General features: G+C 41.0%; 1 protein-coding gene across 4 annotated transcripts in view; it reads right to left on the reverse strand.

The window, feature by feature from the left end:
- pianp (PILR alpha associated neural protein) overlaps positions 1 to 17,170 on the reverse strand; it is a 46,754-nt gene extending 29,584 nt beyond the window's left edge. Inside the window, exon 1 of one of the 4 annotated variants that reach the window (XM_008119294.3) lies at positions 16,827 to 17,170. The gene's annotated coding sequence lies outside the window, so the exon portion shown is untranslated. Of the gene's footprint in view, positions 1 to 993; positions 1,271 to 1,938; positions 2,076 to 16,826 lie in introns of those variants that run through there. The other 3 variants (XM_003226472.4, XM_062971775.1, XM_062971774.1) reach the window with 3 other exon arrangements.
- Between the last annotated feature and the right edge of the window lie 224 nt (positions 17,171 to 17,394).

Here is a 17,394-nt window from a genome sequence, read left to right on the forward strand (position 1 = left end):
TTATGAGTTTCAGATAAAAGTATTTTTCTTTTAAATAAAAAGCAGAAGAAAGCAGCAATGGAAAGGACAGAAATACTATGCCACTATCTCACATTTATGTAGTACTTGAAAACGTATGAAACAGATCACATATTTTATAAGGTTGCAGTAGTTCTTGGAAATTTGTTTTCAGTTATTGTATTTCTCATATTTCATTTCTTCTTTTCAGTGGCATATTTAACTGTGCTGATTGTTTATTACATATTAGTTGTCTTTCTTTTCTTTTTTTAACTACTTCTTCCAGAATGCACATGTGTGCATCAGTGGAGCACTTTGGGTGTCCTAGGTTGAGTAGTCCAGTTGAATAAACGGGATTTAAATTAATGTTGACTTACCATTCTGCAATTTTTTCCAGTGGGACAATAAGTCTAGCAACTGGATTTAGATGTTTTGGAAAATTATGATTTTTGGAAAGGCATGACTTTGTTAGAAATCATAAACTTTTGGGTAATGGAAATCTCCATAACCTTTTGGAAAATGGCATTCACCACCATTTTGGGAAAATCAGGAATCTCCCTGAGAAGAGTTTAAAACTCACTTGCGTTAACCTTCTCTTTAGTGGTAAATATCCACTAGTATTCATGCAAGACAGTTAAGTTTCTCAGCTATTAAACTGATAAACCTAGATATCTCGGAACTTTATTTTTTCTCGTGTCAAAAGCATTGCATTGTTGTAAAGAAACGTTGCCCAGGGGACGCCCAACCATATTTACTTAGTCTTTGAGGAGGCTCTTTCCTTGTCCCCCATCTCTTTGAACTGTTAGGGACAAAGACGTGCCAATGCATAAACACACAAACACACACACACACACACACATATAGCAGAGATTCAGAAGTGTTCTTTCATTTGCCCAAAAACATCTACTCTCCCTTAAAACATTTTGGATTAAAACCATGCTCTCAAGAGACAAAATAAGTAGACTTCTTTAAAAGTAACATAGTTGGTTTACTTACAAACTTCATGTATTCAGCATACAGGTACACTGCTTATCAGCCCAGTTACAGATAGCATTTGAAATAGTTTCTCTGTGCAGGTAACACAGAGTATCTTTCTTATAGTCTTAACAGTTCATAGTCTAAATCACCTCACTGTTCTAAGAGTTTAATAGAGTCTCTGTCTAGTCTGAAAATCCAATGGAGTCTGCCTCTACTGGCGTCTGAAAGCATACTGTTTCTGAGTCCTGAACAATCCCAGATCTGATCACATGGTCTGCAGCCCCTCTCACAACATAGATTTAAGGAAAACTGCATACCAATACACACATATACACAATACAGTAAGCTATCTGAATTATATACATAACAAATAACTAGTGAAAGCTTGAAGAAGGTTGCTATTTTCAACAAGATGAAGCAGAAACCCAGTATCTTGATTCTTTCACAGAACATTTACCTAAGTGTTTCTGTTTTGTGAAATTATTAAGTATATTTTAAGTGTATAGCATCCAACTGGATTCTTTTCTCTGCACAGTGCTGTGTACACTGTGCTAAAATACTCACACTGAATTTTTTAACAAGACTGTTTTTGCCCTTCTTTGTATTCATCACTCCATAACTTGTTAACTTTGCCTAATTTATTTATTTTATTTAATACAATTAAAACTTGTACGCCAGTTGCACTTGTCCCTTGGGAAGTCTGACTTGGCCACAGTAGTCCACGATCTGGTTACATCCCAAATAGATTACTGCAACGCACTCTATGTGGAGTTGCTTTTGAAGACTGCTCGGAAGCTTCAACTGGTCCAACAGGCAACAGCCAGATTGCTCACAGGAGCGGCATATAGAGAGAACACAACCGCGCTATTGCGTCAGCTCCACTGGCTGCCAGTCTGCTACCAAGTACAATTCAAAGTGCTGGCTTTAGCCTATAAAGCCCTAAATGGTTCTGGCCCAGCTTACCTGTCCGAACGTATCTCCCTCTATGAACCATCTCGTAGTTTAAGATCATCTGGAGAGGCCCTGCTCTCGATCCCACCTTCCTCGCAGGTGCGACTGATAGGAATGAGAGATGAGGCCTTCTCAGTGGTGGCCCCTCGGCTTTGGAACTCCCTCCCCAGGGCCATTAGATCAGCGCCCTCCCTTTTGATCTTCTGCCAAAAAGTAAAAAAAATGGCTCTGTTACCAAGCCTTTAGAGAACCTGTGCAATAAACAAATATGTCATGACTATAGGAACAGCCTGGTTTATGCTTGTGAATTATGTAATTAATTATGACTGTGATTTTAAATGTTTTAAAATTGTTTTACTTGAATTCTATGGTTTTAAATGTCTTTTGATATTGTATTGTTGCCAAGGCATCTAATAGCTGCCTTCTATGTAAAGCCGCCTTGAGTCCCCTTTGGGGTAGAGAACGGCAGGCTAGAAATATTGCAAATAAATAAATGAATAAATAAATTACTACGCTTTCTTGTCATGGAGACTGACAGTAGAAAGAAAACTGAATCCAAATATTATTCTGCTATTCTTTCTGAATTTTCTCTAGTCTTTCCCCATTCTAGGTGTACCCCTGGACAGAAAGCTGAAATCTGTGCCCAATAACCATGTACCATGCAGCTCCACACAATGCACAGAGCTTTACCTCCTGTGGTAATTCTTGCATCTGCAAGAACAAAAAAGGCACAGTGCTTTGTCGATAGAGGTATTGAAAAGCCATGAATATGAAGATGATCTCTAACAAACTTCCCTGTTGCCTCATGTCCCCAGTTTATCAAGTGAGTCAGCTCTTCTCAGGGCATTGTGTGTTGTCAGCCAACTGATGACCTAGCTTAGATATATATCTAGTTTGATTAGATCATGCACAACTCCCTCAAAGGCTTTTTTGAAGGCAAATTATATTTCATTGACCACATGAGAACTTATCTAAGCCAGCCATTAAAGATAGATGGCACATTGATTAATACTTGATCTACTTTATTCTTCATAAATAGATATTGGGTTTTAATTTCCCTCTATCTTTTTTTCCTTTAGCTAAGAAATTTATGAAGTCAGTAGCACATTTTGTACTCATAACAGGCAGTCTTTTCACAACCTTCCTCCAGATTTCTTGTGGTACAAAGACTCTACTGCATCCAGACATGCCAGGATAAGCATACAGCCAAATCCGACTGGGATTTATCTAGAGCAGACTGCTGACACTTCACTGGTTTAGTAGATTTCATGTTATGGGTCCCAAGAGCACAGGGAGGATGGGGTCAAAATGGCTGTGTTGGGAGGCTTCCAAGCCCGCAGATTTTCACACTGCACCATTATTGCTTTTCCCCTGTAAGCTACATCATCACTGGCAACAACCAACTCTTCTCTTGCTTACAAAGCTTTTTATGTGTGAACACAACCCATGGTATCCTGCCATAAAAGGGGTGTGTCACAGCTGCAGGAATAGCAAGTGACCACATATCTCAGCCATTTTAATAGCATTGCTCCTTTTAAAAGATATTTCTACTATTACACTAACATTTTAATGCTCATGCTAAACATAAAGTAAGAATTGTTTTAATACAACTCAATGTTTTTTTAAGTCACTAAAATGGGAATAAGACAGCACATTAATTTTTACAATGGCTTAACAAAATTCTGCTAGTATGCGATTTCATTTAAGTATTACTGCATAAATGTTAATGTTTTAATGTACATGAAAAAAACAACTGAAAAGGTCATTAAATAAATGAAGAAAGCTGATGCTAAAATGGAGGATGTTTGGCCACACACAGACAACTGTACACAGTAAGATCGGGCTTTTTCAAAAAAGATGGAACATCAGGACTAGGATGGATGAATAAATCTGCCTCTGTCTTATGTCTTCAACTGCTTTTGGTGAGTTTATTCTAATCTGGGAACTTAATTAATTGCTAGCATTCCTTACCAGGCAGGATCCTCAAATTATTGTGGTCTAGATTGGATATCACAACTATAATTCTCTGTTCTTGGGAATGTTCTCCACATGTGTCAGGGTCCTATGCTTAGGCCCTGCCATGCTTTTAAACCGTGGGTCTAATATCTTATTTCCCCCATGCTAGCTAGAGTGCTATGCTATTCATAAACATGCTTGATATATTAATAGTTGTACTGCTATATACTCCTAACAAACATATAAGTTTCTAACGGGAATTCGAGTGCATTCTAGAAGCTGCTCACTAGAAGCTGATTGCCTAGCAGAGGATGGCACAGTATATGATGATGATGATGATTGTATTTATATCCCACTTTTTCTCTCCTAAAAGAGACTCCATAAGGCTAGCAACACAGAACTGATATGCAGCAACATAAAGGATAACCACGGTTTTTAGCTATATGGTTTTAAAAGTTATGTATTTGTATGTTTATATTGTGGAAGCTTAATGTATATATTTTTGTATTGCAATGTGGCACTGAGGTGGCAAATCTGTAAGCCGCTCTGAGTCCCCCTCGTGGTGAGAAGAGTAGGGTATAAATATGGGAAATAATAGAAAACCCAAGGCTACATATATTGCTTTATTCTTCTAGCTTTTCTTTTTCTTTTAAAAAAGCACTGGCTGAAAAAGAAAAGCAGAAAACAATTACTTGACATTGCCATTACTTTTTTAGGCACTCCAAAAAAAGGTAAGTAAACAAGATGCGACAACTCTAGGGTAAACGGCCAGTGTTGACATATGCTTTGATACTGCAACCTGCTACCCAGCAACAACAGAAAGCTTTTCTCTGTCCCAGGAAAGAATAAGAAATGTCATTCAAAATTGGGAAGGTATCCCAGCATTTTCACTAACTCCCTAGATGATGGGGATTGCAGTACAACACTTCTGGAATGCCATGACTGTCCACACCTGCGTGAAGGCAGGATGCAGGTTTCATTTCCAGTTCCATCATTTTCCTTGTCTGCTTTTATCAGATAAACAGCTGAATGAGTCTGGCTTCACATGGGTTGGAAAGCCCCTTAGTATGGCTCACTGAAACCTTAAATCAAATGTAGACCGCTGCTATTGGGCACAGAGTTTGCCCACCCCATTTAAGTAATGCCAAAACGATTGGACCCCTTAAACATGCACTGCTGCAGGGAATCTCCAAAGACCCACATAGGAGAGGTTGTCCTATTCAACGTCTGTCTGTGAGGGAGGTGCCCTTCCCAGCACTCAGACTAGTTTCCTTCCCTTCAGATTGGGTTGCCTAAAACCTCTACATTGGTTAGAGACAACTTCTGACTACATGTGATACTGCAGGTTTGGAACACAGGTCATCCATATATATTAATGCATGAACAAAAAAACAAAAACAATAAGTGCCCAGCCCAACACTTAGTTCTCTTAGTACAAATATTGGGCTTCTGGGGTTGGTGCCTAGGCACCATATCCTTGGAGTTCAAGCTGTAACAAGCACATCCATTTTTATCTATAACTAGCTGTTCCCGGCCATGCATTGCTGTGGCTTATGGGAATGTTTTCTTGGCCAGGTGTAATAGCAGTGAAAAGCCTTGCAGCCTCAAAGTCTGGCCATTTTCTTCTTATAGGAATCCTTGTTTGGTGAGCTGGAATACAAAGGAACAGGCTTGCTGCTTGGAAGGCTGGGTACTTGTGTTCTAGGGGAATGGTTTTTTGGGCTGCTAGAATTGCAATGAATAGCCTCACTACTTCAAAGCCTGTCTGCTTGCTACCTAGGGGAATCTTTGGTTGGTCAGCTTCAATAGTACAGAGTAGTATCGCTGCTTCAAAGCTTGGCCACCTTCTACCAAGGCTAGTCCTTTGTTGCACTGAATAGCCTTGCAGTTTCAATGCCTGGCTGTGTTATACCTAAGGGAATCCTTGTTTGGCGAGCTGGAGTAGTACCCTCAATCAAAGAGCCACTGTGAAGCCTGGCTACTTCCTTTATTGGGGAATTCTTGTTTGGCCAGCTTGAATTGCACTGAATAGTCTTGCAGCTTAAAAGCCTGGCTGCTTTCTACATAGGGCATCCTTGCTAGGCCAGGTTGAATGGGACAGAGTAGCCTCATGGCTTCAAAGCTTGGGAGATTCTATTTAGGGGAAATCTTGGTTGGCCAGGTTGAATAGCACTGAATAGCCTTACTGCTTGCATGCCTGGCTGCTTTCTACCTTGTGGAATCCTTGGTTGACCAGTTTGAATAGCATGTATGAATGCTGCAATTAGTCAGCTTAATTAGCATTTAATGGCCTTGCAGCTTCAAAGCCTGGCTGCTTCCTCCCTGGGGGAATCTTTTTTTTGCGGGGGGGGGGGGAGGTCTTAGCTGGCCCTGATTGTTTCCTTTCTGGAATTTTTAATTTCCCTGTTTTCAAAGTTCTTTATTCACTGTCCTGGTTTTAGAGATTATATTGTTCTGTATTATTATACCACAGTAATTATTATATATTATATTTATAATCTTTTAGTATCTGCTTAGAACTGGATTATATGAGGCCCCTTCTACACAGCTGTATAAAATCCACACTGAACTGGATTGGCAATGTGGACTCAAGATAATCCAGTTCAAAGCAGATACTGTGGATTATGTGCCTTGGCATTCTGGGTTATATAGCTGTATGGAATCCATTTCAAATCAGATAATCTGTATTTTATAGGCAGTGTGAATGAGGCTTAAGTGCATTCTGCCTTTGCCCTGGGCGCCATTTTGGCTGCGAGTTGCTAGGACATGAAGGGGGCGGGGCCTAAAGGCAGCAGGGCCTATCTTTCTGACTGGCAGCCAGGGGGAAAAAGGCTCTTTCTCATCCTCTGTAATTTGGGCTTTTTCTAGGTTTTATTAAATTGAAAGACATATTTGACTATGTCTTTTGTGGCCAAATTTGGTGTGATTTGGTTCAATGGTTTTGTTGTTTACTCCATTGGAAAAACGCACATTGCATTTATATCTATATATATAAAAGAGTGATGGCATCAGGGCAGTGGACAAAGCAACAAAACTACAGGCCCCCCAACCTTGAAATTTGACAACACAACCCATCACACATGCCTCAGGGTTGATACAACAAAAAGAAAAGAAAAATAAAGTCCTAATTAGAGGGAGAGCAATAATTTTTTTTATCCAATTGCTGCCAGTTTAGAGGGCTAATCTCTGCCCACTTCGTTGCCTAGCAACCAAGGGACAGCCAGGTTTCAGTTAGGGGACAGGCAAATTTAGGCCTCAGGCTTCTTCCACAGATTATCTAATTTGCACTGGATTATATGGCAGTGTAGACTCAAGGCCCTTCCACACAGCTATATAACCCATTTAGAATCTTATATTATCTGCTTTGCATTGGATTATCTTGACTCCACACTACCATATAATCCACTTCAGTGTGCATTTTATACAGCTGTGTAGAAGGGGCCTCATATAATCCAGTTCTGAGCAGATAATATAAGATTATCAATATACAGTAGACTCTCACTTATCCAACATAAACAGGCCAGCAGGATAAGTAAATATATTGGATAATAAGAAGGGATTCAGGAAAAGCTGATTAAACATCAAATTAGGTAATCATTATACAAATTAAGCACCAAAACATCATATTATACAACAAATTTGACAGAAAAGGTAGTTCCACGCGCAGTAATGCTATGTAGTAATTACAGTAGAGTCTCACTTATCCAACACTCGCTTATCCAACGTTCTGGATTATCCAACGCATTTTTGTAGTCAATGTTTTCAATATATCGTGATATTTTGGTGCTAAATTAATAAATACAGTAATTACTACATAGCATTACTGCGTATTGAACTACTTTTTCTGCCAAATTTGTTGTCTAACATGATGTTTTGGTGTTTCATTTGTAAAATCATAACCTAATTTGATATTTAATAGGCTTTTCCTTAACGCCTCCTTATTATCCAATATATTCGCTTATCCAACATTTTGCCAGCCCACTTACGTTGGATAAGTGAGACTCTACTGTACTGTATTTACAAATTTACCAGTAAAATATCACAATGAATTTAAAACACTGACTACAAAAACATTGATTATGAAAAGGCAGACTGCGTTGGATAATCCAGAACATTGTATAAGCGAATGTTGGATAAGTGAGATTCTACTTTGATATGAAATAATTTCTAGGATAGAATAATGCAGAACAATATAATCTCTAAAACCAGAACAGTAATAAAGAAATAAAGAAAGTAAATAAAGCAAGGAAATTGGAAATTCCACAAAGGAAACAATCAGGGCCAGCTAACACCTCCCAAGAAAGGATTCTTCCAGAAAGGAAGCTGAGAAGGCAGTGAAGCACTATGTATTACCAAAGTCATTATTATTACTATCATTACTATCATTACTATCATTATTATTATTATTATTATTATTATTATTGTGTTGCGGTCAACCGTGAAAATGAATACAATCTAGCTCCAAGTATTCAAAAACACTAAAATCAGAATATATAAAAATTTATGTGGTATAATAAATCAGAACAATACAATCTCTAAAATCAGAACACTAAATAAAGAACAACACTCTGAAAACAGGAATTCCACACAGGAAACAATCAGGGCCAGCTAACACCTCCCAACAAAGTATTCTCATCATCAAAGTCTGGCCAATCCTGTTTTCTCAGGACCACAGACAGTAGAAGCACATAAAATATCGCAAACAACACCACTCTGAAAACAAGGCAATTCCAGACAGGAAAGAATCAGGGCCAGCTAACACCTCCCAACAAAAAAATCACTCAGGGAGGAAACAGCTAGGCTTTACATCTGCAAGGCCATTACATCCTAATCATTTTTCCTAATTGCAGCATTCATACTTGCCTCCAACAGACAAAAAAAAAAAAACAAAAAAAACCAATCAGAAATATTGTATATTCACAACCTTTAGGAAATAATATCCCCTGATGGCACAGCATGTTAAAGCGCTGAGCTGCTGAACTTCTGGACCGAAAGGCCGCAGGTTTGAATTGAGGGAGCGGAGAGAGCCCCCACTGTTAGCCCCAGCTTCTGCCAACCCAGAAGTTCAAAAACATGTAAATGTGAGTGCATCAATAGGTACTGCTCTGGCGGGAAGGTAACGCCGCTCCATGCAGTCATCCCACATGACCTTGGAGGAGTCTACGGACAACGCCGGCACTTCGGCTTAGAAATGGAGATGAGCACCAACCCCCAGAATCAGACATGACTGGACTTAACGTCAGGGGAAAACGTTTACCCTTTACCTTAACTACCACCAATTCCTCAATACTTTATTTCCCATACCACCATTCTTCGCCACAGCAACGCGTGGCCGGGCACAGCTAGTATATATATATAGATTATAAATAAAACTAGTAATAGTTTCAAGGACACAGCTAGCAGCCAGTACCCAGAGACTGTTTTCAAATCAAACAGGAAAAATATATCAATTCACAGGATAGATGATTATAAGGGATGGATGTTAAGGAAGAAAGCCCTCCCTCCCTATAGGATGACCTCTAGGGACATTGAAAGTATGTTCTCAGCCAGGTTTTCAAGAATCCAATTGCATTTCTATCTTCCTTTTTCCCTACACCCATACAAACCTATGGCTGTATGGATATTCATGAATTCAGATACCTTCATCCTGCTTCCCTGTTTTGAGGTCTGGGAACTATCCTGCGTGGATGCTGAAGGTTGTTTTAGTATGAGGGTCACCCTCTTTATTTCCCCAGCCATTTCCTATTTCTTGCTTGAGGACAGGCCAGCTGGACTGCTTCAGGACTGGAGGCCCATCATTAATCTATCTCATTCATTTTTAAAGGCACCAAATGAGTGTCTTCTTTGCATTCTGTGGCAATTAATTTCATGCATTCATTATGGCAAAACTGTGCAGTCTTCACAAATAACTGGAGGAAATGTGAGAAAAGACTGCAAGATCTTTTTTTAAAAAAAAAACCTCATCGTGACTGAGAAGTTTGATATTTAATTAGTTCGCTCATTCTGTTTCATTTTGTAGCTTTGGAGGAAGAGTGGAATTATATATTTTATGTCCTTCCAGTTTCTACATTAAACCTATCTAGTCTCCCTTTGCTCTCAAGGACAAGAGGAGCCAAACCTTTTGGCGGGACATGGGGAGGAGAAGCAAAGGGATTGCAGTCTTAAAAACTAGGCTAAAATCTGGAAGGGGTCTGGATTGAATCTCTCCTCTGCCATGAACCTGTCAGATAGCTTCATGGAAGGTGCCCTCTGCCTCAGGTTGGATTTACACTGCCATATAATCTCAGGTTGAGTCTACACTACCATATAATCCAGTTCAAAGCACATAATTTGGATTCAGAAACTGGATTATATGGCAGTGTAGATGGGGTCTATTCTATTCTATTCTGTTCTATTCTGTATATTCGTTAGTAATAGGACAACTGTATCTCTACACGTATTATAGATTTCTGTGTACTTTAGTGTTAGGGGTCTCTGAGTCCCCCAACTCCCATTTGCAATATAGAGATATTGAAATACTTGCCTAACTTATCAATTTCTTGCATTGATAATCAAATCAAGATGGACATTTTGAATGGTGATATAAATGTTGAGGATTATTATTATAGGTACTGTTATGATCTGCATAGCCTCCATTTAGCAATTCAAGATTTGCTCTGTGTGTGTCTGTGTCTCTGTGTGTACCTCTAAGTCACTTTTCAACTTATGGCAGTCCCATTTGTTTCACAAGATTTTCTTAGATAAGGAATCCTCTGAGATTGTTTTCCCAGCTCCTTCCCCTGAAATATAGCATACCACACCTGGTATTCATTGGTGGTCTCTCACCTAAGTGACATTGCTTAGCTTTCTAGATCAATAAAATCTGTTGCCTTGATGGTATTTAGGCAGCTCAAGACTGGCTGCCTGTCTTACAACCAAACAAGCTAGCTGGAACTACTGGTTTGAAAAACCCTCTGAGACAGTTGTTTCACCCTTCCTATTTATGAAAATATTTTACAAAGCAATGTTCTCAGCGTTCACTATGTCACTAAATAAATATAGAAATATACGTGCACATGTTTCATTCAAAAGCCCATCAACGAGAGATGACACTCACCAGATTCAACATTCCAGAGAAAAGTATAAGACTGTTGTAACCCAATTTGTGCCGTAACTCTAACTGTTGTGAGATTTCAGAAAGACCCTGAGTATAAATTTGCATTTCCTGATTTATCTTACCTAATAGCTACTGACATGCTTTTTCTCCAGGATTTTTTTTTGCTACACTTAAATCTTGCATCAGCTTCCATGGGAGAAAACTCTTTGAATTTAATATAGTCTTGCACAGGATTATTATGTCAGTCTTTCTTTTTTTAAAAAAAAACCTCACTGTTTTATTTTCTGTCCTCCTAACATCCAGTGGCAACATCTGATCCATGGTTCAAACTGAACTAGACTCCTGAGTATATAGTTTAAATCTTCTCTACCTCTTCAGGCGCTCAGTTGTTTTTATATAATCCATTGTGGCCAAATTAAAAACTGTCCTCTATTAACTCTAGAATTGTCATTACTTCCCCTCTATTCCCATTAATCTAATCTTTTCAGCCTCGGGTGCTATGCAAGATATTTCATCTTTTTCTTGCCTTCATTGGCACATTTTCTCTTTATTCTGTAACATCCACGTAAAATATAGGTGAAGGTAGGAGAGACACTGATGTAGCCTGGAAGTATAAGTACACCTTTGTTTCACAGAGTGACATTAAAATATTTGCTTTGCCTTTTATTTAAATACGTACTTACAATATGGATCTCTAGATTCTCTCCAACCATGGCCATGTATGAACACTTTCCAATATCCTACACTGAATTTTATCTGCCATTTCATTGCTAAAGTCACCCAGTTGTGTAATGACCTTCCAGAAGACAGCTATCTGCTTCGGACTTCAAAGCTTTGCCTGCTGTAAACATTTCCACCTCAGTCTCCCGCCAGTTATTTTCTGAGGTCAAGATTGAATATGTTTAACCAAGTTTTCCTGATACAGATGCTTACTCCCACCCTCCTATTTACATTGTCGAGCATGACAACCGACTATTTATTCCTACCTCATCATCATTCTAGTCCTCAGCACAGCACATCTCAACCAAACATGGCAATAACAGAAAACATTTCAGTGCCTGAGGCAGAAAACCAGAGTGATTTTTTTTCAAAACAATGCAACACTAACTGTCCGCATCCTTTTAATGGTAATGTTGACCCAGACAAAATAACCAGGGCTAGTGTCAGTACAACCTTCTGGCAGTTTGACTTACCATTTTAAAAAAAAACTCATTACCAATCCACAAAAAGATGGCCCCGCTTATTACAGGATGACTTTGTTTTCTTTAGAGCCTTTGATGAAGAGCTTTGTCGAAAGCTTCTAAAAATCCAACAGCACTAAATCAACTGAGCTGCCCTGTTCGACAGACTGTCTGACATCCTCAGAGAATGTGGGGAGGCGTCACTTTCCCTTATTAATCCCACAGTTGACTGTTCCCTGACATATCAGTGTTTGTATCTGGGTTCCTAGAACTTCCGTGTATTTCTGGCAGTAAACAGGTCTTCACTCGAGTCGATAAAGGCATGACGAGATCCAATGTGAGAAAACCAATTCAACAGGGAAACAAACACGGATCTTAAAAATAATTACGGATATTTTTTAACTGGGATTATGTCCTCAGGTGTATGTCAGGATATGCATTCTGCATATGTAAACTGTTTCACCCCAACACTCCTCTTAGAGATAGCTCTATCATGTAGGGATGTGTACTCCTCATTCAGATAGCAGATTTTCACCAGAATCAGAGACCATTTGCACAACCACCCGCCCACCCCGAACGCCAACTTGTGCAAAATACAAGTGGATGAACAAACGCTGCACTCCTGTGGTCTTGTATGATCCATTCTATTCATTTCAGTGGGTCTTGGGTAGGACCGTGTCTTGACTGACTATGCCTGACCACACCTGTGAGAAGGAAGGCATGTGCCCTTTGGATGCTCTGTTCCGGCTTTCAAAGAGTCTCTCCTGACAGGAGGATGTTCAATAGGCATACCAATATGGATGAATAGACTTTTATTCTCACCCAGGAGGAGTCAGAGCATCAACAAACCAGCTGCTAAAGCTGCATCTGTAGGTTTGGTGAGACAGAACCACTAAGATCTGGGAAGGGAAAGAGGGGACATAGAGATGCTTCAAAGGGATCCTGATGAACCTATATCTGATGATCACAAACAAGGTAAACAGGGAACAGTCTAAACAAAATTGATTGGCAACAGATTCATGACATAAAAGAAAGCCATTCTTCACGCAAACACATTTAAGCAGCTAACTTGCAGAATTAATTAACGCAACACGCAGCAAGAACCCCCCTAGGTGTCTGTTTGTTTGTCTGTCTTAAAAGGAATAAGCAAATTAATGAAAGATAGTCCTAGGTGAATTAAGGCGAAGAGAGCCTCCAAGATGAGATGCAGTCTACCCCTGACTGCTAGGAGCTTCAGGCGAAGAGGATCTGCCTATTACATCATGCCGTTGGGAGCTTTCTGGGCACCCTGCTGGTCACTCCAGGAGATCATGCAGGGAGTAGCTGGACCTTTGGTCTGATCCAGCCGGGCACCTTTTATGTTCTTTTATAGATCTGGCAAGCTATAAAAGGAAAGGACGGCAAGACTGGGACCAGGAATGCAAATACTGGGGCTGTCCAACCTGTGAGCCCGGCTGTGTTCAAAAGCTGGATGGCGACTTCATGTTGACGGTGGCTAATTGACTGTTTACAAAAACCAAGCAGTCTTTGCCAGCTCCTTGCCGAAAGACAGTGCTGCTGTTGCTGCTGCTGAGGCTGCCTCAGAGGAGAAGAGCTGGGTTTTCTGCTCATTGCACCTACCTGTGGCGCAGATGGCCAGGAATCTCAGCTCTCATGGGCAGGAATGGAGGCATTCCCAGTGCAAACAAGAGTGGGGCTGCTCCCAAGCAAGCACTGCTTCAACAGAGAAAGCCCACTGGAGCCGGGTTGGCTTCTGGGCAACGCTGCTAAAGTTCAATGCATGTCTCAGTGTTCAGAAAGTGGCTGTTAAAACACCCACAAATGTTCAATTGGTTTTTAATTTTTGTATCCTGACATATTTTAAATTTGTATTTGACATGCGTTTATTTGTTAAGTGCCCTGAGTCAACATGGGAAGAAAGGTGAAATAAAAATAGTATTTATTATTATTATTATTATTATTATTATTATTATTATTATTATTATTTATATTATTCATCAAGAAAAGGGGAAATGTTAAAACACTGGCAGGTTTTGAAGATTTAAAAAAAATCAAATGCCTCGAATACCTATGGAGAGAAAGGTTACTTAGTTATTGTTATTATTATTCATCAAGAAAGGGGAAAATGTTAAAACGCTGGCAGATTTTGAAGATTAAAAAAAACAAAATAAAAAGTTAGAATGAAAAAACTTCCTAAAAGGATTGATTGTAACCATTTTTTTTCAATGTGTGTCTTTTGAGATGGGGAGTATTTTTATATTTGGGTTGCTGTGAGTTTTCTGGGCATGTGAACAATTTCATGTAGACAATTTCAACAGAAACGAGGAAACCATGAAAATGAACAAATCTGGCTACCAGTATTAAAAAACTCTAAAATCAAGACAGTAAAAAAAAGAAAAACATTAAAAAATCAGGGGAATCCAGACAAGAAACAATCAGGACCTGCTAACACCTCCCAACAAAGGATTTTCCCAGGCATGGAGCAGCCAGACTTTGAAGCTGCAAGGCTTTTCAGTGCTAATCAAGGTGGCCAACTGCATCATTCACACTTGCCTCAGGCAAGAGTTCTTTCTTCCACCCTGGACATTATTCCACAGATATATAAACCCCACTTGACTACTTTCCAATAGACCTCACAATCTCTGAGGATGCCTGCCATAGATGTAGGCAAAACGTCAGGAGGGAATGCTTCTGGAACAAGGCAGTACAGCCCAGAAAATGCTCAACAACCCACCCTCAAATGTTCTTTTTTTAATTTTTGTATTCTAACTTATTTTAAATTTGTATTATGCAGGTATTTATTTGTTAGGTGCCTTGAGTTTCTACAGAAAGAAAGGTGAAGTAGAAATAATTTTGATTATTGTTTTACAATGGGAAGGGTGGGGTAAAACTAGTTTCAGTTGATGCATATATAGAGAGGAGTCAGAGAGAGGGAAATTACTGTCTTTATAAATGCCATGAAAATACTTACATTATGGGGATAATGCTGCTGCTGGAAGCCTTATTTTCCCCATCCTAGTTGCATCCCCAAGACATTCGCCCCTATGTGATGCTCTATCCAAACAATGGGGATCTGGCTAAACCCTTCCTAAGAGGATTGCTGTGAGTTTTCCGGGATGTATGGCCATGTTCCAGAAGCATTTTGTCCTGATGTTTCGCCTGTATCTATGGCAGGCATCCTCAGAGGTTGTGATGTCTGTTGGAAAGTAGTCAAATGGGGTTTATATATTTGTGGATGTTGAGGGTGGGAGAAAGAACTCTTGTATGGTGGAGGCAAGTTTCAATTAATCACCTTGATTAGCACTGAAACGCCTTGAAGTTTCAAAGTCTGTCCAATTCCTGCTTGGGGGAATCCTTTGTCGGGAGGTGTTAGCTGGTCCCATGCCTGGAATTCCCTTGTCCTCTGAGTGTTGTTCTGATTTTGGAGTTTTTTTTAAAAAAAAAATACTGGTAGCCAGATTTTCTTCATTTTCATGGTTTCCTCCTCTCTGTTGAAATTGTCCACATGCTTATGGATTTCAATGGATTCCTGCTTCTTGGCAGGGAGTTGGACTGAATGGCCCATGAGGTCTCTATGATTCTATGATTCAATGGTTTCCCTGTGAAGTCTGACACAAATAATATGCTGTGTCCAAGTTGGTTCATGAAGTGCTCTGCTATGGCTGAGAATGCTTCTGGAACATGGCCATACAGCCCAGAAAACTCACAGCTGCCCAGTGGTTCCGGCCATGGAAGCCTTAGACAACACATTTCCCCATCCTAGTTGCATCCCAAAGACATTCACCCCTATGCGGTGCTCTATCCAAACGATGGGGATTCGTGGGTTGTTGTGCATTTTACGGGCTGTATGGCCATGAAACATTCTCCCCAGATGTTTCGCCCACATCTATGGCAGGCATCCTCAGAGGTTGTGAGATCTGTTGGAAACTAGGAAAGTGGGGTTTATATATCTGTGGAATATTCAGGGTGGGGGAAAGAACTCTTCTTTGTTGTCGAAAGCTTTCATGGCCGGAATCACTGGGTTGCTGTGAGTTTTCAGGGCTGTATGTCTATGCTCCAGTAGCATTCTCTCCTGACATTTCACCTGCATCTATGGCAGAGGTTGTGAGGTATGGGGATTTGGTTAAACCCTAGTTAAGAGCATCTCTCCCTGAGCCAAGCAGGCAAGAAGCAATTTTCTGTGCCTGCCTTCTTGCTCTTGGGCGCAACAACAGGTCTTGGCCAGTCCTTGAAGAGGGAGGCAGTAAGAGAAGTAATGGGGATGGGAAAAGGGGCAGAGGAGAAGTCTCTGGGGGAAAGGGAGCAAGGGAATTGGGAACACCTTGATTCCTGACTCCCTCTCACTCTCTTCTTCCCAGTCTCATCCACACTGACCCTTCCTTCCTTCCTTGCCTTCCTCTCTTCTTCCCACGAGTCAAAGCCAGCATAGCAATGCCTTGGATATATCGAAGCCCAAGGGATGCAGCCAGAAGGAGAACAGAGGACAGGTACCTTCGGGAAATGAGGGAGAGAGGGAAGGAGGGGGTCCATTGCCTGGGAGAGCCATCTAGGGGTGCAGAAGAGCCCCCCCCCCCCTCACTCCTTCCTTCCCTCCCTCAGAAGTCAATGCGTCCCAATAGGAGACCCACAGGGAGATGCAAAGACGCCACCAATGGGGGGAAACTCACCTTCCTGGCGAAGGGTCCGGCTGTGAAGGCTGTTCCTCGGGCTGCCCTCGCCTTCCATGGTCAAGCAGGATAGGAAGGAGGGAGGGAGGGAGGAGGTCGGGTCTTCTCCTCCTCCGCTTCTCCTCTCGTCTCCTTTCCTCGCCTCGGCGACTGACTGCCTTCCTTGTCCGCCTCTCTCTATCTCGCTATGTCTCTCTCGCGCCCGCCGTCCGCAGTTAACCCTCCAATTGCCGGCGCGCGTGCCCCCTCGAGCCGGAGACACACACACTTTGCGCGCGCACACACACACACAACCGCAAGAGGGGGGGGGCGGCCTGAGAGAGAATGGCAACAACCAGGGAGGGAGAGAGGTAAAGAAGGAGGGAGCCTTGAGGGCTGTGCCTCGTTCTCCTTCTCCTCCCTCCGCTCGTCTTTCTGATAGACGGGGCGGCGTTGGAGATTTCATATCGCCTTTTCCCCATCTGCTCCTTCTTGGGACTTGCTCTCTCTGTGTATATCCCCAGAGTACCTCTGTGCATGTGCAGAGTGCCAACGAGCCAGCAGGGCTCGCCATTAGCCATCGAATTTG

This window comes from Anolis carolinensis, chromosome 2 (assembly GCF_035594765.1).
Source record: "Anolis carolinensis isolate JA03-04 chromosome 2, rAnoCar3.1.pri, whole genome shotgun sequence".
Lineage (NCBI taxonomy): Eukaryota > Metazoa > Chordata > Lepidosauria > Squamata > Dactyloidae > Anolis > Anolis carolinensis.